General features: G+C 37.1%; 1 long non-coding RNA gene across 1 annotated transcript in view; it reads left to right on the top strand.

Moving 5' to 3' along the window:
- The window catches only part of LOC139591141 (uncharacterized), a 176,848-nt gene that overhangs the window by 3,853 nt on the left and 145,962 nt on the right, over positions 1-27,033 (top strand). The window contains exons 2-3 of the long non-coding RNA XR_011679566.1: positions 11,138-11,207; positions 12,471-12,551. This is a non-coding gene — a long non-coding RNA (uncharacterized lncRNA). The remainder of the gene's footprint in view (positions 1-11,137; positions 11,208-12,470; positions 12,552-27,033) is intronic.

Below are 27,033 nucleotides of genomic sequence, written 5' to 3'. Positions count from 1 at the left end.
GTTGGGTTACAGTAATTTCTGTGTTTCTAAGATTCATATTGTTATTTGATTAGCTAATCGCCCATTTTCCAAAGTGTGAACATATTTTCACACTTCAACCAAGACAGTGTTAACAAAGAAACTATAGATAGCAATAGAGATTAATTATCTGTCCCATGAGTCTCCACACCTTGCTTTTACCAGATAAAGAGAGCCTATCTGTCTGCACACAGGTGTGATTTTTTTTTTTAAACAATAGTCTTGGTCAAATGAGTTCAAAGGCTTATTTTCAAGTGGCACCTCTTAGACACGTTTGTTCACTGTTGATGTTTTTGATCTTGTTTCATGAAATACACCTACCAGTAAAGGGTTGTGATTCTTTGCTAAGCTTACCCATGTGAAATTCATTCATAGGTGTGAGATGTGGGGAACTTTAAATGAGAATATTTAAAATCAAAGAAGTGTTTCCTTCTTTTCTGGGGGGAAAGTACTCTTACTGAAGTCACTGCAAAGTTGTTGAGGGCCTTATTTGCAATTGCCATCTGAGATTTTCACTGACTTGAGACGTCTTCTAGAAGAGGGAAAAACACGAAGGAGTTTTAGTGTCTTTCTGTTATATAAGTTGCAGCATTTTGTATTTATTCCCCCACAGAATTAAACCCATCCATATGTCTCTTCAGGATAGGACGTCTTTACAGCAGAATCTGTTACTGTAGGAAGAAGCATTAAGCATATTGAACTATTTTTGCCCTGTCTCATGAGTCTCTAATTTTGCCTGTTCTGGGTTTTAGTGGATGCCAGTGTGTTGCAGACCTCTGAACCTGCAGCCTGTCAAGGCTCACTTAAGTGACATGAGACTTCTGCAATATTTTCACAGTGCAGGCACTGGCACTGCATTGCCTTGGCCTCTCTCTTGCTCTCAAAGAACAACTGGATTGTTGCTGGGTGGCAGGCTCTGTGGTGGTAGTGCCTATCTCGAGTCCTGTGGACTGTTTTTACCACTTCACCAAGAATGCAATCATTCCCTTCATGGGCCTGACCTTTCTACTCAAGTTTCAGGACAGCTGGGACCATCTAATCAGGGTGACTACCAAAACTTGCTGTCTCTAGCAAGATGTCACTGAAGTTGTATATGGGAAGCTGGCCATCTGCTAAAGCAGAAAAATTGCATCAAATAATAATTCTTTTTGCCAGTCACTACTAGATTTGATTGGCAAAGTGAAAAACAGTTCCATTTCTTTTCTGAGTCTGCACACAAGAGCACACTCTTTCACTGGCTTCTGTTTGCTGAAAAATTCCTCTTTTATATCAACAGATTCAGATGTATCCCAAAGCTATAAGCTCTACAGCAAGTGTAAATCATTAGACTGTCATTAGGATTTTTAGGTATTATTAGTTCAGTAGTGTAAAAGGAAGGGACGGTCTGCCACCAAAACAAAGCAGAGTGTAAGCTTTCATCATTTGATTTACCTTGCTTACAAGAAGAGTTACTTTTCAGGCTGTGGTCAGAATGCTTTTCTGTCTGAATACATTCACAACAACTATAGGGTGACTCTCACTTGTATTGCAAGTTTTGTTTAGAAATTTATTTGAGTCATTACTAGAACTTAGAATTTTCATTTTCCCTCCTTGCAGCTCTGCATCCGGTCATGTTTTATTTCTGTTCATGAAGTTCTTTGAAAAGCTACTTAGCCATTCTCTTGCTTTACCCTTTCCCATTTTTTAACATTTATCTTCCAGGATTAGCCCTTCTCTGCCACACAGAGAAGGGCTAATCCTGGAAGAGAAATGTTAAAAAATAAATGGTTCAGTGTTCATTGTGGCTTCTAGGCCACAGTGACTACTTTGTGGTGCAGTCCTCTAGGTATATGAGCTGGCACAAGAGCTCTCTTGCTGTCTTTGCATCAGTACTAGCCTGGATATTTCCTAATCACTCCTTGGTTTGGTTTTATTTTGTTTGGGTTTTTTGTGCCACAGCAGAGAACATCTCTATGGAGGCAAGCTCTGAAATTCTAAGGTACTTTCCAATCCATTCTTTAATGCAGACAGAGGTTACAGCTCCACCCTTGGTGTCAGGAGTTGTATTACAAGTACAGAAAAAGAAAGAGTAAGCCTTTAATGACTGAAATGCACTACATAGTCAGTCCTGTTTGAGTGCTAGTCTTGTTTGTATGTACTCATTTTGTTTAGTAAATCCCTGCTTACAAAATACAAATCCTCTTAACTGCTGGTTGAGCCTCTTAAGAATCATTGTCTGTTTCTTTAGTTCTGGAAATGTTTGTCTCTCATAGGGCACACCATCCTGTAATGGTGTAGGATCACCATTCTGCCTTGAGGTAAAACTGCAGTAGTTGCTTCTTCCATCTCTAATACACAAAGAACCTTAGAGATAGGAAAAAGCCACCACAAAGAGCTTAAGCAGTTTGCCTGGCACTGTGGAGGAATGCTAGTGATAGACTAAAGATCTGAAGATCAAGCTCCTCAATTTATAGTCCATTCAGATTACTTGAGATCGTAACACTACTCATAATTCAGGAGATTAAGCCTAAGTACAATCCATACTTCTACATTTGGATTGTCATCATTGGAAATGATAAGATCCAAGTCATCAGGGCAGAAGAAAAAGGTGATGAAACAAAAGCTACTTATTAATGTATGTAGAGATGAATGCTGAAATGAAAGAGAAAGAATGTCATTGCCAAATGTGATCCTGATGCCATCTCAAAAATCTTTCTGTCAGCAGATGGCTTCTTTTTGCATGCACCTAGCTCTCAGTATTTAACTTACAGTAAATCCTCACACTTATCCAACCGCATTCACAGTGTTACATAATTATCTATGATGTTATATTTGCATACCTACTTAGTTTATATTGTTGAGAAGTCTTTGGTTGGTTGTCTTTTTCTCCATGAAATAAAAAGTACAATCTAAGATACAAGGATTTTACCTTAACATTTACATTTGAATATCTGTCCTGCATTTGTTTCTAATTCAAACTTGTCACTTAAATTCTGATAAACAGAATGTGAGTGGAGGAAGATGCTTTTCTACCCCAACAGATATGGTCAGAACATGTTTTTTTGTAAAATCTTTTCCATCCTCTTTAGTTTTTAGGTGCATAAGAATGATGCAACAATAATAACTCTGAACACTTAGCTTCTCTATATTCACCAGTCTGGAAAATTCAATGTGACTTCAACACTACTCTACTAAGGAACCTCAACTGACCAGCACTGATTCTGAGGTTTTAGTTACTGAGGTATGGATGTTGTCAAGAGGAAGAATTGGCATATAACTCCATAACCTGAAATTCAGTAAAGGAAAAAAGTCTTACATGCTTCTTTGTAAGACATCCATTGCTTTGAAAATCAACTTCTTAGTTCCTAGTATCTTAATCTATGTCGTGCAGTTAAGCATTTGGCTGTTTGTGAGTATAGGAGACTTATTGGTGAAGGCAGTGAAATTATAATGTCCCATATTTTTGAGGTGAGAGATAAACTCTTGTTGTACCTGCAAACAAATGTTATTTCTACCCTCATCTCCCTTTCTCATCTCTTTTTTTGTGTTGCTGAGTGTGGTTTTACAGCTGCTGTACTTTCACCTACTGGCATTCATTTCAGTGTTGAGTGAGTGCTGAACGCAGGGAAGATCTGATTTGAAAACTCAGCTCTCAACATGTATTTCTCTGCAGTCTGATTCTGGTGTGTACCTAATTCCCTGCCTGGGATATGTGCATCCCTAAGTAATACAAGCTTTGGGTGATTCCAGTTCTGATGGCTACTTGGTGAGGGTCCAGCAAGGGTTGGTCACTGCTGATGTGTCAAACCATGGTGTTGTCTAAAGAATCATGAGATATGTTTTGGACTGATTAATGTGATGTGTTGTAATACGCAGAATCAAGGTGAAAACTCGAGTAATTTGTCCCATTGATTCCAGTTGCATTTAGGAGTCCATAAGAGCCTGACAACTTCCACATTCAAATTCTTTGCTGCAAAGCATTTGGTTAACCATGTCCTTTGTTTTACTACCAATGTTCAACCTTTAGTCACAAATGAAAATTATACAAGGACATGTATGTCCTCATGTATTGTAATGTAATTGAAGCTTGAGACAGAAATGGATACTCAAGAGAAACCCTTGGCAAAATTAGTAAAACAAATCCTTGAAGATCTGGGAAGTGCTGGACAGTTCTGAAACTTCAGTGACAATGGTAACAATATTAATTTAGGGCAAACTGAAGCTGGGAGTTGAATACAGATACTATGGTTTAGGATTTCATAGTTCTCTCTTTGCTCTCCAATTAAATAGGTAGTTAAGGTGTATCCTATATTTCTCAACTTTTCCTAATAAAATGCAATCTTGGATGATGGATTTGCTATTTTTATTATTTACAATTTATTCAGCATTAGTCAGATCATTGTGCATTATTAGCATCAGTATGAGGGATTTGAGTCTTATTTTTTCAGGCATTGTTAGCATATCTGCTCCAAAAATCTTGAGTATAAACAATTGAAGTGGCCTAACAAGCAGAATTGAATAAGGGCAAAGAGAGCAAGAAGACATTACAAATGTCGTATTTAGCATGAAAACATCTACTGTATATCTGTTACCATTATACATTGGTAATATATATGAAATGTAGTAAAAGTTTCATATATACAGATATTAATTCTCTTTCTGACTTATTGTACAGAATTAGAAAGGAGCATATCATCAGATATGACTAAATGGGGATGTGTCAAAAGAAAGTGTAACTTTAATATTTAGCTTTCTGTCATGTTTTTACATAACTGGGACTTAGTGTTAATCAGCTCAGAAAAGCAGGGATTTTTGGTCAGGTATTTTCAAATTCATTCTTTCTTGGAGATTCCCCTCCCCCACACACACTTTTTAGAACACCTTTTATTTAATTTCAGTGACTAATTCACATTTTTGAGAAAAGAATATTCAGTCCTCTAAACTTTCAGTAAGGTTCATAACATTTCTGAGATTTTCCAGAACTTTTACAACAAGATTATGGGAGAGCTAATTTGGTATCTCTGGTAAGTCAAAGGATTGAGATAAATGGAAGACAATACTTTTAAAAATGACCAGTTACATAAAGAAACATAGAGAAATAAAAAGGCAGAGAAAACAAATAAAATGCCCTTTCTCTCAGTCTCTGTGCTTTATTTTGAATGGGTACTTGGAAATGTAACTGAATCCCTGCAGTGGATAAACCAACTGTTTTTTTCATGAGCTCTGTGTTCTATGACACAAACATGTAAATCTCCCTCAGTATCATAGTTTGTATTCAGTTATGTACCAAAAAGTTGATTGCAGTGTGTGATGAATCAATTCCCATGCTGGGATAAGCTGTAGAAAGGGAAGTTGAAGTTTGAATTTCATGATTTTCTGATGCAAAGCAGCAGATTAGGAGTAACAGCTAGATTTTAACCCCTGAGTTCTAAAGAAACACTGCATTTGGAATGTCAGATTAACTCTTTTTCACTTGGCTATCACTTAGCCAAAAAATTAGGGAAAATTTTGAATTTATTCTTTTTAAGCTCTGTATGGTTTTCCCAAGCAGGAATATATGTTAAATTAAAAAAACTAAAGCAGTTTGCTGTACCTTCAGGCTTCTAGAACAGTATGATGTTTAAGAATGTCTCACATTGATTTCAGTTCTGGATTTCATTGTGGAACACAGAGCTACTCATATGTGAGAGACATAGAATGCAATCCTAACCAGGACACCTGCCATTAGTGCAAAGTCCTTCTAGGAAGGTGTAACCAGCTGTGGTGGCAGTTTAAGCTCTATTCATATTCTAATCACATCTTCAACAAAGATGGAAATGTAAAGGATTGTTCCAAAGAAAATCTTAAAGTACCTGGTGTTGTGTAATTAAAATAACATTCTGAACTCTTTAACATTAAACTGAAATGACTGCAGGTGATTCAATCCATCTACTGAATGCAATTTGCATTGAATTCTTTCTTACCTAGTCCGTGTTCTGAGCTAGCACTTGGCTAGAGCACGGCTCTACTGCACTGACATAATTCTTTACATATTGGGGCAACATACAGAGACCATTTCATTAACTTTCTATTCATCAAGCCATGTTCTGCCTTGAATGTAAATAATTCAAAATGTCCACTTCAGCATAATTTTTCCCCCATAATTTCCTTCCATTGGTACAGCAAAGACCCCGCAGTGTGCGGGGAGTGGGTACCAAGCAGGTTAGGGATCCACAAGCTTACAGCCAAGGAGTGCTGGTTCCTTGGTGGGGTGACACTCACTCTCCAGGGCCAAGGCCATAGAAAGCACCTTTGGGAGAGCTCCTGCTGTGGTGAAGCAGCACTGGGAGGGTGGGAAGCAGCTGCAGGCAGAGTGCTGGCCAGCCTGCCTGCTGCAGGGCCAGGGCCAGGGCAGCACAGAGCCAGGGTGGGGAAAAGCGGCAGAATCTCTGCGGCACGGTTCTTGCCAGGTTAGGGAATGTGTAACGGAGCAGCTGTTGGATATGCAGTGACAGCTACCACGACCACCATGGCTTTGCTGGCTGACAGCATGTCTCCCAAAGGGGGGTAAAGCATGGGCTACTCTAATCAGATGTTCATTCGGAGAAAAATGAACTTTCTGTCATTCAAGTCCTTGTGGGTACTGCAAAGAGAACAAAAGAATACAGTCATTAAAAAAAAAAAAAAAAAGAAGTCACTGGCTACTGACCTGCCTGTCAATAAGCATTAAAGAAATGTGGTGCTGAGAAACTACCAAATTTGTTTTAAAGAGCAATGCTAATGTCAAATACAAAGTCAGAATTGGTGTTGATCTGTAACAATCGTGTTAAAATCAAGAGATACTTTTGGTTTTATTGTAAAGGAAAAATCCTCCACAAAAGATACTTGCATTAGCAAGGGAGAAAATCTGCAGCTGAATTAGGGAGAGACTAGAGGAGGGAAAAAGGTAATTTTTCATTCCACTGAGTTTGGATATCCTCACAGTTCACAACAGCAATTAGGCATTTGAAATTGGCAGTGAACCCTGGGAAAGGATGAGCATATTGTCAGAATAGTTGTGTTTTTCAGAGAAGTGCATTCACTCTGACTCAGGGAGGAGCTGGAGTCTGCAGTGAAGGGAGAGCAGCAAGTACTAGCATACTTAAAACTCTTTGGAGTTGGAGGCTTGCTACCATAAAGGAACCATTTTTTTAGGAAGGATCTGCAAGGCCTTCAAAAGAAGATGTGCACATAGCAGTTCTGTTTCTGCATAATTAAATTCATAACCTGTTTCAGAAAAGAAAAAGAGCTTTGAGGTTTCACTTCAGCTTTTACTGTCTTTGATGTACATCAGAAATACCCTCCTAGCTTTTCACACGCTTCTAGTCAGAAGACTACTGTAATTCTGCAAGTAGTGTGCCGTTCTGGCTAGGTGGTTTTGTCTTAACCTCTTCTTAACAGCTTTTCATTCAGTTTCTCTCTCCTCTGTCATTTACTCCAGACCACTTCTGACTTCTGCAGTATGAAAAAACCCAACTAGTAATGTAAATAAGTCTGAATCATACTTGTTTAAAACAAGTGGGTTTTTTCACTTCTGTCCATTTTATCATGTTTGAGGCTTCTACATTTTTCTTGTATATTGGTGGTTAGCTGGAAGGACATATAGACATTAAGACCTTTGGGAGAGATTTTTCCTGCTTTTCAGTTGAAAGCAGGTCACTGCTCTTATTGATTTCTGGACTACCAGATATTGTATGTGTCAATGTCAAGTTTTAGGTCTCTTCTTGTGATGGCAATAATGATGAAGAATTCAGTATTTGGGTTTTATGGGGGCACACCTAGGTCATTTTACCATTAAAATTATCAGAGGACCAGAAATACTCTCTTGTTTTCAACTAACAAATCTCCAGATTGTTCAAGTACATTTACAAAGGTGATTTGCATAATTTCTTTGTGTGCTGGTGGGTTTTTTTCTTTTGTATGTCCAGAAAAAACTTAACAAAGGACTTTTTTTCATTCCCTTACTATTTCATAGGAGCTAGGCTTGTTCCTGCAATGTTAATATGGGTGTCATCTGTTTTACAGAAAAAATATTGAGATTGAGATTGAGAGAGGGTGAGTTATGATGTAATTGAGTAATTGATGATGAATGATGACAAAAGTGTCCATGGGAAATATGAAAAACTATTAGGCTGTGTAGGAATTCAATGGTGTTTAAGATTTGTATAATCTATCTGAAATAAAGAAAACTTTAAAGAATATTGCTAAATGTTTAGCTAGAAATTTATAATTTTCTCTCCAGCTCTTATTGTAAATGTTAAAAGTAATTTTGACCAACATTTGAAAGGAAAAGTCTTGTATTTTTCATATTAAAATTTTTAATATGTTTGTTATTTTAATATTACCTGGAAAATTTATTGATAAAGCTTACAAAACTAAATTCTATTTTGTCTGGAAAAACTATCTTTCCCCTTTCAAGCAGCACTGAATATTTTGCAACATCCAGAAGTACACACCAGCAGTAATCTCTTTGAGAAGAAATTCTCAGAAGATTCAGATCCATTTTACATGCTCAACCCTGGAATGCAGAAATACAAACCACAAAATAAATGGGGTGCGTTTATTTATGACAACTGTTTTTTTTATTTCCCCTCCTCACTTTCCCTGTCTGGAGACTGCAGCAGAAACCACATGACCAGATAGATAACTTTCAAATAAGTTTTTTAATTAACCTGCTGTTCTTGAAAACAGATACAAAACTAAGAACACCTTAAGCAACCCCAAATATTTCCAAATGTGCACATGGATTTGGTGGGATAGACTTGTACTATTTCTTCTAAGCATAAACTACTATACTGCAAAAGTGAAAAGTAAACTTGTCTAGGAAATGGTCATTCAGCTGTCAATGTTGAATGAAGTTTGCACATGAGGTACAGTGTGTTGAACTTCTAGTCTGAAGTTCATGCAGAAGAGAAATTGCTTCAACAATTCATTCAGGTATGGAGATAGAAATGGACACATTCTTTTTGACTTTCTGAGCTTGGCTTTGACTTGGCTTGCTTTGTACTATAGGAAAAAACTTGTCCCTTACCATTTACCTTGGCCCAGAATTCACTTTATCCAGTAGAAATGGAATAAAGCTACCATTCAGGTACTCTGTAAGCCATCTTTATGTGGTTGGATTGATTCTTTCATTGTGTTAAGACACCTTTCTGGACTGCTTGGGAAGGAGCTGTGTTAGCATCATTGCTTTAGAAAGTGCAACTGCAAGGTGCCTTTAGCTGCTGTCTTTATGTTCTTCCATTCCCTCTTAAGCAGACTTTTTTTGCCTCCTGCCTGTGACCAACAGTACCCAGTGGTCTGCTCTTCACAGTCACAGGCTTTGAAAAGTGTCCCTACACACTCACTGTGTGCAGCTGTACTCAGGCAAATGGCTTAAGGGCACCTGTAATTATTTCAGAGTTTTCTGAAAGTCTGAATTTGAACATTCTGGGAACTTTTTGTCATTGTTGGCTTTTTTACTATATTGTCTTTCAACAATATCTGGCTTTTTAAATGTCTTTCTGATGTAACTGCTCTATATTTGCCAAGGGATTGTCCTTCATCAGCAGGAAATAAAAATGGCCCTATGAATCTGTGTTCTCTGATCTTAATATTGTGTATGTTGAAGACATGAGAGAAACAGAGGAGGCAGGTTCAGCAAGGAACAAAGAGCATTAAATGACTTAGAAGTTCACCAAGATATCACAGAGCTCTTAAGATAACAACTACCAGTCTTGTTGAAGAAATTACATGAACCCTATATCCCAGCAGTGATTACAGTGGCCAGACAGCTCTAGTTTTGGTGTGGGAGCACAAATTCTTCCACCAATCCTACTATGTATTAGGACTTCTACTCAGCTGGAGGGGAGAGCAAAGACAATTACTGTCTTGATCCATGAACTAGAATACAGATGTTTTTATTCACTGTTAAATGAATTCTGAAGTTTTCCTGTTTATTGCTGAGGTGTCCTAATTTATGAAAACAATGATATGTTTAGTGCATTTTATGAACTATGAACCCCAAAATCTAGTCTCCCTAAATATGTAAAATTTACCAGCAGTAAATCAAAACTCTAGAACACATCTTTGCAATGGTATTGATGAAGGTACAAAAACTAGCTATTAAGTGATGCATTGCTTGATTATGATATGATGTCAGTGCTTTTAAGACCTTTTCCTTCACAGGTCAGCACCTCAGTGTGCTCTGCCACAGTGACCAGCGGCACTTCATTTTTCCTGACAATGTGTCCCCCTCTCCTCCTGTAGCTTCACAGATGCTCTCAACCCAGCAGTAGTATTTGTTCTGACTGCTATGTCAGTCCACCAAACAGATATGCAATATGAAGTTACAGAATGCAGAAAAAGATTTTAGGACTTTCTTCTTCCCTGAGAGGGGAGCTAGTAACACACAGTGCTTTAGGAAAACATTCCAGGAGACAGTGAACTGGTCTGAGGAATAAGGGACCCTCGAGCTAAGTAGTCCCATAAAGGTTCTGGTTTTTGCTTTCAAGCCTCTTAATGTAAATGGGAATGTGCTCGGTGGTGTCAGTGAGCAGAGTGAACATTTCATGTTCTCCAGGTAGTTTGTGGCAGTCCATAAATGCATGGATAATGTTTTCTCATTTAACCCTTCTTTGGTGATAGTTTCAGTTTGACTCATTATTGCTCACAAAAAGACTTACAGTAATAGAAACCTGTACAGTTATGAGAGATGTTATGTAATCTCATCAGTCATTTTGTGTTTGCAATTTATACGATAAATTTTTTAATAATTTGAATTCTTTATAGGTATGTTGCCAAAAGTTTCATATCAAATTTTATTTAAAAATCATTACAAAAACCCAATAAGTTTCTTGAAGCTGACTGGAAAAGCTTATGGGAAAAGCTTTTGGCAAGAGGATACCTTAGGACATATTCTATGGGCTTGTCCACGGGTAGCATGTTTTTGGAAAAATATAATTAAAGTCATTAGACAAATTGAAAGACAGGAAATTTGTTTTGAGTAGCAGTAGAGAAAAAAAATCCATATCCAATGAAGGGTGGTTCAGTTTTACTATGTTTTCATTTTAATTGTATGGAACATTTTGAGACTGTTGGCTCAGGATAAAAATGGAGGCTGAGAGATTTTTCTTTGATGCAGGAGGAGAGAGGCAGAGACAGAGGAAGAAAAGTGAAGACTTTGGCAGAAGATATTTGGCATCATAAAACTGGTAATATTTGAACCTTCTTGTCTGAAAAAGCACACAATATTTTCATGTATTTCCCATTTCAAATGAGCACATTTGAACGAGTGTGTTTTTTTATGTTTCTTTTTATGTCTGGTCTTATTTTTTGTCGTTAAATATTTGTGTTGTATGTGCTAACAGAACTTTGGAAAGTATATTTTAAATACAGTGACAATGGTGGTTCTGTAAGGCTCAATGAGATTATTTGAGTTCTCTGTCCTTTGGATAAGATCATTTCATGTCTCATTTTTTGAATATTTGCCTGTTTTCCTAAAACACTAAATTGCCGGTGTCAAATTCTGGTCTTCAGGGCAGCAATAGTGCCCTGCTTTGGGAGCACTGATTAGTTGTGTGATGGGGAGCAGAATAAATTCATTGCCCTGTGTTTGTGTGCCGTTGTTTGTTGCTGTTCATTCGTATTCTCCATGATTTGTTTGGCAGCACATTAACAAGAAGTCTTATTAGTGGCTCATTTTAAAGAACAATGTACTTGAGTTTGTTGAGGAAATAACTACTGCTTCAAATTTGAAGATCTTGACTGCCCCAAGATGAGTCCCCCAACAGTTGGTTGCCTTGCACACTAATGCCCGGTGGAAGAAGAATCTGTGCTACAGATAGTTGCCACATCAGAAATAATTCAAAACTGCAAGAAAGAGAAAAATAAAAAATAACTGAAGCTCCAGACAAATTGGCAGGCTGGGTTGTGTAAATAAAATGGCCAGCTAATTGTATTCCCTGGTGAATCCAGTCCAAATGGACCAGACGGGTTGAGTGCATAATAGAACACATGCACCACAGTTTGAAAATCTCTGGGAATACTGAGCTGTCTTGTGCCACCCCTGATGGAGCTGAAATTGTAGTGAACAGAATGCTGGAACCATGTTGTATTATCAGAGGACGTGGAACCACTTATTTGAACTAAACACTTAGTGCTGTCATGCTGGTGTGACAGAAAATGGCACTAAAGCACAGCTGAGTGGCTATTTTTGTCTGGATAAATACTCCAGTTTGTCAAGCTCTGTCTTCTGGTCTGCTAAAGCACAAAGGTAGAGTTCAAAAGACATTAACAACTTTATGTTATGTTAGCTTAGGAGGAAGAATCACCTCATTCCTTTTCTGTGTGCAATTCCAAATGTCGGGTAAATTAAAGTGGGTCTCGTGATTCAAAGAGGATGCTTAAGCCTATGCTTCATTTTGTATTTCCACAAAAGTAAATTTTGTGTAAATTTACCTTTTTCTTTATTTCAGCTCGTCAAGTTTTGGCATTGCTACCGGTGGATGCAGTCTCCAGTTTAAAAAGCACTCCTTGTAAGAGATGAGCTTCACTAAGTAAGTATGATTGTAACTCCCAATTTTACAATTATCCTTACTGTGCTGGAGCACTTCAAATATTTGCTTTTGTGTCCTAAAACTAACAGCAAAATATAACAAAAAAGTAGAGATTACAGATATAAAAATTAGAGTCTTACTGACTGAGCAGCCAGGCTTGGGGTGTAAGTGGGAGTTCAGGATTTCCATTCTTGAACTAAGTCTACATTTAATACTCACTCATTTGGGGATGGGGGGAATTTTTGTCATTAAACTTGGCTAAAGTTGGGATTCAGGTAGATGAGGGGGAAATCATAAATTTAGGGCCCATGATTTCTCTGAAGCATTTTCTGCAAATGTGGACCATTATTTCAAGACGTGTTCATGGCACCTTGCAGCTGGGGAACGCTCTGTGGCAAACGGAACAGGATGAGTGTGAGGCTGGTGTCTCCTGTTGGGGTGAAGAGCCAATAAAGATCAGAGAGAGGGTAAAGAAGTATTTCAGGCATATCCCACTGCACTCCAGGCGCATAGCTGTCAGGATAAAACTTCAGAGGAAACCTCAGTATGTGGGGCTACACGTATGGAGGGACTGTGCTGCTGTGCAGCAAATCTCCTGGCTTTCTGTCAGGACTGCTCGAGTGGAAATTTTTTATTTGATCAATACCCAAAACTGTGATTTTATGTTGAGTTAGTACATAGAATTTAGAGAAAGGGCACAATAATGCTGTCTTGGATATAACTAATGGGTGTTCTTGCTAGGCTTGTGAATGAATACTGATGATATTGCCTTGAAGTCAGGAGTGCTATGCCCTGAGAGAGCAATGGGGAAAGGTGAAAACAATGTTTTGTCTCTGTGGTCCCCTAAAGGCAAACTTTCACTACCCCCTTCCTGCAGATTGAGAGAAAATTGTTTGGTGGGTATTTAGAGGACAAGGGAAGAACAGAGGAATCTGGTTCTTCAAGAAATGAAGAAGAGCAATAAATGACTTCTCAGTTCACCTGGGTATCACACAGCTTTTGATATAACTAATAGGGTTACTGCCAGTCAGTTTGGTCAGTGAAGAGTAGTTCTCTCTTCCTCTTTGTTTTCTTTCTTTTCATCTGAATTTTTATTTTCTGAAATTGCTCTGTATCATGTAAGTAGTGGTATCCAAGATACCAAAGTTAAGAACTGAATATTGCTCTAAAAATTCAACTTATTCTAAACCTTTTACCCTTACAATTCTAAGAATTTTAATATTATGTTTTAAACACTTCATAATACTCATACTGATTCACAAGTGTTGTTTCTGGATTCTCAGGTCAAAGCAAGTTAAGAAGCACACTGTAGTCTAAGTTTTGTTTTGGTGTGAGGCATAGATTTATGCAGCTAGATTGTGCATGGATATCTGTGGGGAAATTCCAAGGCTAGAAATGAGAGCTAGACAAGTGAAAATGAGCAGCATGGTCCTATTTTTAACAAGTGAGATAACAGATTCAATATCGGCTACTTTTCCAACCAAAATGTTCTGGTTTTGTGGTTTGTTTCTGGTTTTTTGGGGTGTTTTTGCTTTTTTGGGGTTTTTGGGTTTTGGGGTTTTTTTGTGGGTTGATTCGTTTGGGTTTTTTTTTTTGCTGTGTAGTTCTGTAGCTCAACTGGGAACTTTAGTCTTCTTTTTGAGCTGTAGTCTTCTTTGCTCAGTAAGTCTCCCACAGCACTAAGAGTGATTCCTTCAAAGTATGTGTATAAATACATGGAAGTAGTGGAATAGGTGTATAGCTGTAATAGATTCATTGCCCAGGTAAATCAAGACACCTTAGCAACACTGGTTGAAGCAGTAGCAGGCTTAACTCTTGAGAATATCTGATTTTACTCCTATCTCAAATCTGTAATTTTACACTTTTCTACCTTGTATTTAAGAATAATATTCTTTCTTTAGTGTTTAACATGCATCCAATTTAATGCAAAAGTTATTTATATTACAGTCATAGCAGAAGTTTCATTGTGCTTTGTGCACTGATCTGGTCACAGTGTGAATGCCTTTAGTTTTGAGACACGGGAAGACATACAGTTTGAAGTTCTTCATGGTCTGAGTCTGCTTTGAGTCTGCTTGGTTTTTCTAAAAGCAGCAAAACAAATCATCAAATCAAAACAAGAAATCAATCTGTTTTCTGGGGAAAGAAAACAAAATAAACACGCAAACAGAAACATGAATACACAGACAAACAAAACCAAAATAAAAATAACTACAAAATCAGTAACAACAACAAACCCCAACCAACCCAAATAAACAGAAAAAAAAGCACCCTCCCCCAGAATCCTACTGAAAAGATCGTTTTTTTCACTGTGTATTTGTTTGCTTGACTACTGCTTTCCTGAGAAATTCTGTTGCTTTAAGGTTTTCAAGCAGCTCTTTGCAATTTTCAGAGATTTTTCTGTTCAAGTTTGATGGCCTTTTACACTTGTTGGTGGATGTGTACTATAATCAAATATGTCTTACCATTTCACTTTTTCTATTTTCAAGATTCAGAAAAATACTGGAATAAACCAGTCTTTCTGCTGGTAGGATACATCCTCCCCAGTTGTGCACACAGCTCCCTTTGGTGCATGTCAAAAAAAAAAAAAAAAATTATTTGAGCAAATCAGAGTATGAGACCCTGATCAATTTAGTTTTGATTCATTCTTATGGTCAGGTCAAAAGGGAGCAGTCTGAGACTATAGCCTGTGCAAATCTAAAGAAGCAGATAGAAAACCACTGGTTTCATTTTGAATTTTTTGACCTGCCCTGCAGTTTTAACATCTGCTTAATAATATTCTTTTTCATTAATTCTGGTAAAGAAGCACTTAATTATTTTTAAGGAGAATGAACTGATAATATTTTGAGACAATTAACCTGTAAATATTAAAGTCCTTGTTTTCCTCTTTGAACAGGAAATAGACTCCTGTGCTAGTGAGCTGCATGTTGTAGCTGGTAACACTGGCAGAAACTGTGTCAGAATTGCTGTATATTCCTCAGGACAAACCCAAAGCAAGTGTAAACCTCATTATGTATTGTGCTGTGTACACAGTTTTACATGGCTTTTCCACAGGCTAGACAGACATTTCCAGATGAATTTGTTGAGATTGTTCACTCTTGAATTACATGATGCCAACCTAGAAAATTGACAGGAAGCATTATTCAGATTCTTTTAAATTTTTAATTTTTAAAGCACATTGTTATGTATTTCTCTACTAGGTAGGGTAGAGCATCTTCCTGGCAATACTGGAATGCCCTGAGGATCCCCAAAAGCCTTTTAAAGAATATTTTATTTACTGTGAGGAGGACTTGAGATAACCCTTTTAGGTGCCTGCAAGATTTGTAAAGTCTGGTGAGAACAGATTCGCCATGGATGCCTTCAGCTCAGAGTGTACTGAGAAAGGTTTGCTGTGTATGGTTTCAGGCTACTGGCAATACTTGGGGCATTAAGAGTGCCATTGCAGCATTAGTGTTGATGATATGGGAGCTCATATGCATGGCTGAGGCCAAGTCCTGTAGAGGCTGATCCACCCAAAACTCAGAAGCAGGTTTCTGTCTTTCTTTCCTGCTGCTCTGTGGTCCCCCAGAGTCTTGTTTAACTTACTTAATCTAAAGAAAAAAACAATGCTGGACAAAGCAAAAGTATTTGGTTTTGGCTTTTGGAACTTGTGGCAAAACACTTCTTGTTTATTTGCAAACAAAAGTAAATTTGCTTTCATCTTCAGTCAAGAAACAAATTTTCTTACCAGTGCTAAACCCTTGGTAGCAGGTAGATCTCTTTATGGCAAAAGATCTGAGTTGGCACAAGAAAGAAGATTTCATCTGGGCATGCATGTCATTGAAAATTAAAACATTTTTAAGAAGAATGAGGCCTGAAACAGCCTCTTTAAAATAGCAATGGAGAGAACAAATGGGGTTGATTTAAAGAGGACATTTCATTGGTTCATGAACAGGGTTAGAGTGTCTGGCTGCCTTTAGCAGCAGGAGTCTGACATCAGTCATGAGTAACACAGAAAGACACTTTTAAGATCTGTGTGTTGCCAGTCATTATAGTTCTGATTCTGCCTCATCTGTTTTCTTCCAAATCTTCTGCTTTGGGATACCATTTTAACTGAGCTGACAACATGTTAGACTCACAACATTTGTGATGTGTATATAAATGCATTTAAATGCATTTTCACAAAGGAACAAGTTCTGCACAGCAGGATCAGAGCAATTCTATGGTCCTCAGGTCTGTCAGCACAGAGCAGATTTCTTTCTCTCCTGAGTATGAAAATCCATAATCAAGGGGGTAGGCTCATCTGTAAGAGTATTTGGCCATGAAACTAAAGATAGTCATTCTGTATTAAAGGCATTCAGAACAATCTGATACTTCTGCTTCCAGTATTTGAAGAAGGATTCTATGAAAAATAAGGGGTTTCAGTAACATCGCTCTTTTGTGAACGAGTAGCAAAGTGAAAAGTTAAATGTGCCTAATTAAAGTATTTATTCATTCACTTTAGTCAGAGGATGATAGAAAAGTTGTTTGGAAGGAACCCATGGAGGTCACCTACTCCAGCCTCTTGCTCAGAGTGGGATGCATTTGACCAGTGTTTGACACTTTCCTGCGTGACATCCTTGTCACTAAACTGGAGAGACATGGGTTTGATGGCTGGACCATGCAGTGGATAAGGAATTAGTGGGATGGTTGTATTTGAAATGTTGTGGTCAATGGCTTGAAGTAGAGCCCAGAGATGAGTGGTGTTCCTCAGGGGTCTCTACTGGGACCAGCACTGTCTGAGATCTTTTTTTGCAACATTGTCAGTGTCACTGAGTGAACTGTCAGCAAGTTTGCTGACAACACCAAGCTGTTTGGTGCAGTCAGCCCACTGGAGGGAAGGAATGCCATCCAGAGGAACTTTGACAGGCTTGAGAGGTGGGCCTGTGCTAACCTCATGAAGTTCAACGAGGTCAGGAGCAAGGGCCTGCGCCTGGGTCAGGGCAATTCTGAGCATAAATACAGGCTGGCCAAAAAATAGATTGAGAGCGTAGGTACAAGTTTTAATTGAGAAAACTGACTCTCAAGCTTTTCATTTCTGTTTGATTTGTTTAAAACATAGGGAGGATTAATTTCCTGTATGAAATATTCACTTAAAATAACTACTGCCAGACAAAGTAAATTACCACTAATAGGTAGTGTTGCTACAAATGAAAAGGAAAAAAATACTTGAATATGCAACACAATTAATCTATGCAACATCCTGCTAAATGAAATTTAATTGTAAAATGCAACTGAAAAGATTTTGAAAATATTTGTCGCATCCAATTATGCTTATTCTAGCAGGATGCAGTTGAAATTACTTCCTTCATTCTATACGCTTCTCAGTATGTTAAGTTTGGATTATTAAGGAGAGAAGGAAATAGAAATCCCTTCCATAAATCTCTTCACCTGAGCAAGAGTCAGTTTCTAATTTTCCCACAGATGTTTTCTGTGCCTAACTTCAGGCAGGTGAAGCGCCACAGGTGTTTGCACATTTACAGATTTTGCAAAATCTATGATGCTTATCTGCCTTTCCTGTGCATATTGAGGCCATAGCTGGGTTCAACTAGAGGATCAATTAAAAATGGCAGCTTGTAACTTAAAATATAAAAGAAAGTATACAAAATATGAAATGAAAAGAGGAAGTAAACTTCCCTTTCCAAAAAAAGAAAGTCATTTATCTGATAAAATATAGTATATCTGATTATCTTAAACATACTAACAGAAACAGATGCAATTCTTTAAACAATGCAGGCCACAAACTAAATTTGATCATTCTGTTGTGAGCATGGATTGCTTAATGTATTTGCATTATCTGAGACAATTTTGTAAATGAGCAGGGACTATAGGAAAATATCTGAGTAGATACAGAGATAAGATAGTGAGAGATTTAACCACCTCAGACTTGCAGGTTTTAGCATCAACAAACTGATAAATTATCCTCCATTTTGCAAGTGTGAACAGAGAATGCTGGTAGATTGACTGGGTTCAGGATATGCAAAATGCGGAAGAGTGTTCCTATTTAGATAACAAATGTCTGAACTTTCTGTCCAGAATTCAGACCTTATTTATCAAGGTTCAGTCGTGTACAGTGATCATTCTGAAATGATACACACTGTTTTATTTTCACTAGACTTCTGTCTAGAATTAAAAAGAATGAGTGGCAAAAATGGTGGTTGCTCTGACATAAGCAACAAAACAAATGGCAGCTATCTTACTGGAATTACTCCAGTCAGTTTTGCAGATTCAAAGAGATCTTGTAGTGTGAGTAAAATTCACAGAAGTAGAAATCTTTAACTGAACTGAGTACCCATCAAAATTAGTTTAACTTGGATAATTCTAAAATTACTAAAAGTTAGACATATAAACAAAAATTGAAAGATCAAGGCTTTGCATGTATGCTGCTTCTTTTATAGTAAATATTAGTAATCTTATAACATCTGTGAAAATTACTGTTGGCTTGGGTGAACTTATTTAAGGCTCAACATAAAATCAAGATGGTCAACATATGACACAAATGTAGTAATCTTCAAGTACATAAAAGATAACTGACTTATTGGTAGAAGTCAAAATAAATTTTATGTACTTATTCAAAGTGATAAGAATATTAATTACTTATGTAATTCACAGATTAAAAAACCACAAAAGGCTCATGATTCAACAGCTGTGGATTTCCAGTAGTAAAATATCTTCTGTACATCTTGTTAATGGAAGTCCTTGGAAGTACTTTTAGAGGAGAGTTCTGCTTTTTAAAAATTCAAATATGCTTTTGTTCTAGGTGGTAAGTGTTCATTCATTTAGATAGCTAATCTAGCAAGAACTGCATATCAAGAAGGAAAAAAGACAGAAAAATGCAAACAAATTGTAGGAAGTCAGGAAGTGATATTCAAGGTACAAATATTTTTGAGGTTTTTGTTAAAGTTTGAAAAAAGAATAAAATTGGTTCACTTTGTTAGTAAAGTGACCCTTTTTTTTTTCTTGGCCCTTCTGAACCATTCACAAGTGACTCTCAGAATCACTACAAATTCAGATTTCTGTGTTTCTGCCAGTGTTGTGTATGCTGAAATGCTTTCTAGAGTTTAACGATTTGTCAGGATTGCCAATATGTTTTGGGTATTTTTTCAGTTTGAAAGAGAATTAGCAAAGAAATTTCCATCCCTGATTATTTGAATAAAGGCTGACACCAGATTTAGCTACGATAAGAGCAGTTCTAGACGTTATTCTACATTAATTCATATTCAGGTTCCATTTTAGTTCCCATATCATATTTCACTGCCTGTTTTTCAAAGATTCATACACTTGCCAATTAATATAATAGAATATATTCTTTCTTATTCACACACTTGTGTATTAACACTATCAATATATTCCTTCTCAGCAGATGATGGTAAACATATAATTAATTTTCAAATTATGATCTGCAAAAGGTTTCTTTAATTATAACTTTTAAATAAGCTCTTGGTAATAACAATAACCAGCTAAATAAAGCATCCCTGTTCTTTAGCTTCAGAACTGTCTCTCAGCTTGCTTGCATGTACTGTATGAGTCAGATTTGAAAAAAAAAAAAGATGTGCAAGTTCTTTGACTCAGGCTATACAGCATATGATTGAAGTAAAGAACATCATCTGCTTTGTTCACCAGGGGGTTTTATTATTATTATTTCTCTCTGGTCTTCTACTTTTCTGCTCCTCAAATACGGCTAATTACAAAGGAAAAAAAGTTGAAACTGGTAGAGAGAGATCCTTTAAAGCCATTCCTTTTGCAGAATGGAACAAAAGAAAGTACCAAGGGCATGGATAGGCCTTGAAAAAAAAGAAAAGAGAAAAACCATCTAATGAGGATGCTGAGATAAGTGCTTGTGAAGAAAACTGGCAAAAAAGGGCTTTTAGTCTAAAATCCATAAATAAGTGGGCATTAGATGGGTACTAGAACATTTTTAACAAGAGAGGCCACCAAACTGTATCATCCTATGCAAGAGCTACTACCCTAAAACTCTTCTTCTTAACAAGATAAGGGTTTTTCTCTTTGAAATATTAATTTGAAAAAGATATACTTGAAAATTAAGGAGTATTATTCACGTCTGTGAATCCATTATAGGGGAAGACACCATCAAAGCTGCTTTAGATATAATTATGAATGCTGTAGATTTTCTAAAGGTCAAAGATCCTAAACGCTATGAAGAAATTGTTCACAGCATATCATGGTTCAGACAGGGTTTGACCTCCAGTCTCTCTTTGGGTCTTCTAGTCTGTGCTGAAGAAGAAGCATGCACAGCATCAGCTACAGAAGAGTTTAAGAATCAAATCATTTGCCCATCCTCCAAACCTATTTCTTAATACTCCTGGGTAATTGGGCACTCAGACGTGCTTGATATCCATAGATGTGCAGGTCAGGTGTTTGAGGCTCGGTCTAATTACCAGAGAATGACTGCCAGCTAAGCATTGTCCATTTCAGCTCTCACTGCTGCTCTTGTAACACATAAAGGAGAAAAACAAATCTGAAAGGGAGAGAAGATAAAAGGAAAGAGAAAAATAAACTATAGGACCTGATCCAAAGACTGTAGAAGTTAATGGAAAGTCCCATTAGCTTCAGTGAGGTTTAGATTAATCTTGGTTTTTAACAAGACTGGCAGTTCTTTATCCCATCGTGCATTAGATCTCCTTTCACCCATGTGTACCAGAAAGTTTGCATTTAGTACCTGTGATCCGATGTTGAACATGTTCTGACAAACTAATGAAATCAGTTGGGAAATTATATGATTTAACTATGGGGTTTTTCAGAAATTTCTCTTAATATGAAATTTTAAGGGCTTTGAAAAAAAGGTTTCAGTACAACAGCAGTAGTCCCCAAAATATAACAACAACAAGAACAACAACAACAACAACTTGTAAATCCCATTACAAAAAATCTGATGTTTACTTTTTCTTTGGAGCATTTTGATTGTGAATTTAAAAAGTAATAAAATATTTAGTGCAGTTTTATTAACTGTTTCTTAAACATGTGGTACACTATACTACTCCTTTCTTACTCACTTTAAGTCACACTTCTGGCACATGTTCTGTGCTGCAGATGGACCAAGTAAATACACATGTATTGAGTGATCAGGTGTTTGAACTTGATTGCCAGCTAACAGATTTTGGTGTGATAGAGGATTCACCCACAGGTGTCCTATGCACAGGAGAGTAATTTTTTGGCACTAACTTTTCACAGCAGGTTACCTGTGTGGTTGGTAGCCATTGGCCATTTTGTGTCACTTGCTGCAGCCTTTCCTAGATTCTGTGTAAATGATGAACAAATATAGCAGGATAGTTCCAACTGGTTTGGTAGATGTCCTGCAATTATCCAGTTTTATTTATTATAGTTCACAATTTGATTTACTAGATAGTGAAACTGAACTAATATGTTGGGTGGTTTTCTTTATATCAATGATTTTCTTTTTTTGGTCAGGGATTTTCCTGAACCATCACTCATAAAACTGATGTTTTATGAGTTTATGATAGTCTAGATATTATGATAATATCTTCTGTATAAAGATTAATAAGCCAGTTACAGCTGCAGATGAGATGGTAAGAAGTTATTTTGTGCTAGATTCAAGCTAGAGAGATAATAATGTTGTTTTCTTGTGAGACAGTCTTTTATTTTGCTTAACAAGGCACACTCAGTATCAGTGAAGCATCAGACGTAATTCCATAATTAAATTCTATTGATACTTGCTTGAAAAGCAAAATTATAATCCTACTGTTTCACACATTAAAGGCTGAGTTTGGTCTCTGAATAATGCTGTAAGTCTTCAGAGGACTCTTGAATTTTCTTTATCACATTTTAAGAAAAATAATTCTGATTGCAGCAGAGAAAATTTTTATAAATGCCCTCTTATTGACATTTTGCACAGTTTTCTCACATCTTTGAGTTCAATTAGCTAAATAACCAGAATTCCACAAACTGCAGACTTCACAGATTATATAAAGTAGTGTCTTTGATACATATAGTGTCTTGAAGCAAGTATCTGGCTAGATGTAATAATAATATATTGATGGAACATGGTGTCAGTGAATAGTATATTCTCACACTGGGAAATTTCAGACTTGGGATAGAGCCCTCCTTTCTCCCCTCTATTGAAATGCCAGCTGTTTTTAGACAATTCATACAGAAGATAAATTATTAGAGAGTAAACTTTTTATTATAGGAAGGGAAAATTCACTTTTTATTAATCTTTCATTTAAGCTGGACTATAAATTGCTATCCTTACCCAGGTTAAAACCAGAGCAAGTTTAGCTAGTTCAATGCAGAAAAATAGCTTTTTAATGAAAATGCCGAGGAAGGGGTTCTGTAACTGGAAACAAGCTTCTAACAACATAATAGAGCATGTTAGATATATGTCTGCAGAGAAAAAATTGATCACAGAAAATGAATAATTTTCCAAAATATTTCACTTCTGTAAAAATATGTGGAAATGTGCAGGATATATGATATTAAAAGGTACACTGAAGCTGTTGTTTAAATGAGAAGGCCAATTTCTTCGATTTGTTCACAAGGAAAAATTATGGTCTGGGCCACTCAAGAGTTGGACTCTGTGATCCTTCTGGGTCCCTTCCAACTCAGACTGTTCTGTGATTCTGTGATTCTGATATGAAGTCAATGAATGAGTGACAAAAGTGGCCTTGCTGGAAGCTTGGTTTGATTATTAGCTGTAGCCTGCCTGGTAGATGGAACACAGTTGTGGAAACAAACAGAAGTTCTCTGAGAGTGAGAACCTAGACTGTGGTTAGTACTGCACTTTGTGCTTTCATGGTAACTCAGATAGCAAGCTCACATATTTGATTTCAGAGCCCCTAAGTACCCACTGTTGACTCACATTCAGTCTCTTCTTTGGTGCAAAACAACTGGTTCCCAACAAGAAAGCTTCAACTGGAAATGCAGAACATATGGAGGAGTTGCCCAGACCTTTGTGGTTCTCTTAAGACCTAAAAGGGCAGGTCAGTAAATCTGTCATAGGCACTCTGAAGACTCATGCAAGCCTGAGGAGTCTGCCTAGATCTAGAAATATAGAACTCTCCTGGCTGGGACTGTACTTAGGCCTATCAAGATGAGAGTAAAAAGCAAAGAAATTCTGTGTCCTGTAACTTCAGGGTTGTTGGCTTCCAGGCAGGGGAGCCACTTAGATCTCAGACTTTATCATCAGCTCAAAAATGCATATGGTTGTGCAGGGAGTTCAGTCCTGCCTGAGCCAGTGAGATTCTCACAGAGCATGCTGGGAGATGATAAGATGTGTGAAATGCACAAGAATCACTTCATGTTTAATCCTGAGAAGGCCTCTCATTGCTGAGTGCAAAAGCAAATGAGCCCAACAAACCTCTTAAAGTGAGTTGAATGCAGTGGGCATCAGCTGTGAGTGAATGTGGGATGACAGTGGGGACACAAATGGCTTTAGCCATCTGTCTTTGGGACTTTAAACCTGGCAACCAAGAGCACATAGACATACCCATAAAATGCTCCAAAAAATGTAGGATTATTAGCCACCTCTTTCTTGGTAGTGTAACAGATGTACAGTAGTACACTGGAACAGATTCCTTATGTCCAGGCATAAAGAAAATCTAAGTATATTGTATGTTACAATCATAAAGTTGCATTTAAAGATGAGTCTACTGCATTCTAGTTTTTCTTACTAAAAGGATCTAAATTGTATGGCCTATATAATATTAGTAGCTCCTATCTTGTAAGACACTTGCAGGTTTATTGCACAATCTAATGTAAGCAGAATTTTTAGGTGTAAGTTTCACATTTTAGTTGCTGCTAAAGGACTGCAATAAATACTGCTTTACCTGCATTAAGACTGATGGCTAAAATAGCAACAGGAAAGCAAAGATGAGGGAACAAGGCTAAGACTGGGTGGCAAAATGAAACAAAGGCTTTCCACCTGTACTGCAAGGCTTCAGTCATCATTGTGGTTGTGTCTCTGCATCTCAAAGGTATTGAGGTATTCAGAGGTATTCAGACCTAGGGCTGCCTTACTTTTTCTAATTGACTGTGCAGCTAAATCTGCAAACAGTTATGTGAGCTAACATCATTTGTGGAAACAAACTGTGTCTGTGTACACATGCTGTTATATCAGTGGTATCACATGGATAACTACACAGCTCTTGTAGTAACTGAAACCAGGAACCAGGGGGACAGAAACTGCTTCCTGAATGGCTTTTGGCTTGAAGACTCCAGGAGTCACAGTTCTTAGGAACAACACTTCATCATGAAAATATATCTTTTAAGTATGTAAGTACTGTAATTGTTTACAGATACTCAAAATACATACAGAATATATAGAGTAGATTTTTTGTTTATGCACAAGCCAAACAAGCCCTATAGGGCCAAAAGCATATGTACATTTATAAACTATGTAAGATGTACTTGCAGTCAGTGAGTCACTGCTTAGGCAGGCTACCATATTTAGCTGAACTTCAACGCTTATGTATATTCCACCAAAGGTTTGAGAATATCGTGAGGTAAGAGTTTTTCACTGATCATCCAAATATGGTTACTTTGAAAATAGAATTTGCATCAACATTAGCCAGTATAGTAGGACAGAAAGTGAAAGAAATGCCCTGTTCAAGGGGTCTGAAGAACTTCCTCTTTTAAAATTTAATATGTATTAATTATGTATGACATTTCAGGGAGTGAGAGTTGTTTGTAGCCTATGGCAATGAGTTACTGAAATGAGACAGAAAAAAATGTGTCAGCATATCAAATTGCACAGATATTGGTAGCCTAGATGTATTTGCTCGTTTGGAAAGCTGTATTTGATGTTGTGAAATTGAGGTACTGCACACTGGGTTTGGATGGTGGTACCATATTTCTTTTAAAATGACAGTACTGAAGTAGTTGGGTGAAAAGAAATGCAATTCATATTTGTGGCAACACTGCAAAGAGAAACAGTAAATTAAATATTTTCTTATAACTTATTCAGGAGCTAATAAAAATGATGTTAGAAATACTGAAATGCATTTCAACCCCCCTCACAAAAAAAAAAGCTTAGCAACTTCCTTCTCATTCAACAAAATAAGGGAAAAGCTTACTGAGGATTATATGATGTGTGTAAATATTTTATTTTTTTTTCCACTTCTTTGGGAGGATATCTTTCTCCAGTACTGATCTTAGGTACAAAAATTCAAAAGGAACTCCTTCACATAGGATAAGGATCCCCAGCATTCTGGGGACCAGTTGTGGTTTGTTTTTTTTTAATTTAATAATGCTCTATTTTACAGTGTGTTTGATGTTACATATGGTATTAGCTGTATTTTTACAGTATGTTTGGTTGTTATTTTTATATCTTTTGATCACATGGAAAGAGAAACTGTCTTTCTCACAGCCAAAGACAAGCTGTTGAAATGGCTGCCAGCAGAATTCTGGCGTTAAAAGAAAACCAACAAAACCAACCAAAAATATGATGGAAACTGGGAATGGTTGAACCAGTCACAAATCTTTTGACATTCCTCCTGTCCTACCCACTTGGGTGTTTGTCTCCTCAAGTGTGAGGTTGATGAGTATTAACCAGCCAATTTACCAATAGCATCTGAGGAAGATTTTCTCTTAGCACCCCTGATTTTTTTAAGGACATAAAAAGGACATATCCTTTTTAATCTTGCTATAGTCTCCATTGTCCATTGTAGAGGAATCTAGATGGGAATTTCTCAAAGTGTCAGGATCCACTGCTGCACAGTGCAAGATGATCCATCCTGGGCCTGGGTAAACATTCTCATCTGTGCTGGTGCATGTTGTAGTTAATGATTTTCAGTCCTGCAGCCCATCTCAAGTTTAAATCAGCTAGGTACATACGATTATGTAGTGGACTCAACATTCCAGTTTATGAAATGTAAAAGGCATGGCATTTATCTTAGCAAGAAAAAATTTAATGTGGCAAGAGTAGTTCCTACTACTCTAGCCAATGTGCAAACATTGGCTTGAACATCTGTGTGCCTTGGTGTTTTCACTGCTGCCCCTGTTTGGAGTTCTCTGGTTTGTGCTGCCCATATTCAGTCCTGCAATAGCTTTATATCCACTATTCTTATAGGAGACCTCAGAATTCATCAGAAAACACCAATAAATGTCATTCTTATCAATCTATTTTTCAGATTTTGTAGCATCTTCTTTGTAGCATAGTTCTCATTTATTTTTTAATCTATATTAATTTTAAGTAATTTTAAGCATTTGAACAGTTTTTGAAGTACTTCACTTTTGTTTTGCAGGAGTAGAGTGTATTGTACTGGGGTATTGGTCATGGTTCAATAGTCAGACTACAGGCTGTACTCTTAGCTATGAGTGCTTTTAATTTCCAGGAAAGGTAGTACTTCACACTTAACAGAGCTTTTTCTCTTCTTCTATTTTGCTATGCTAATGCTCTTCCAGTCAGCTGTGTATGTACTGAAGTATTCTCTTCTCCTTAGATTTTACCATTTTATCCCTGTGCCTTCCATCAGTGTTTTAAGCTGTTAAC

Source organism: Agelaius tricolor, unplaced genomic scaffold (assembly GCF_023055355.1).
Source record: "Agelaius tricolor isolate 1412-34295 unplaced genomic scaffold, bAgeTri1.0.p SCAF_6, whole genome shotgun sequence".
In the NCBI taxonomy this organism is placed as follows: domain Eukaryota; kingdom Metazoa; phylum Chordata; class Aves; order Passeriformes; family Icteridae; genus Agelaius; species Agelaius tricolor.
Note: the sequence above shows the minus strand (reverse complement) of the source record. Positions and strands in the feature narration are given on the sequence as shown.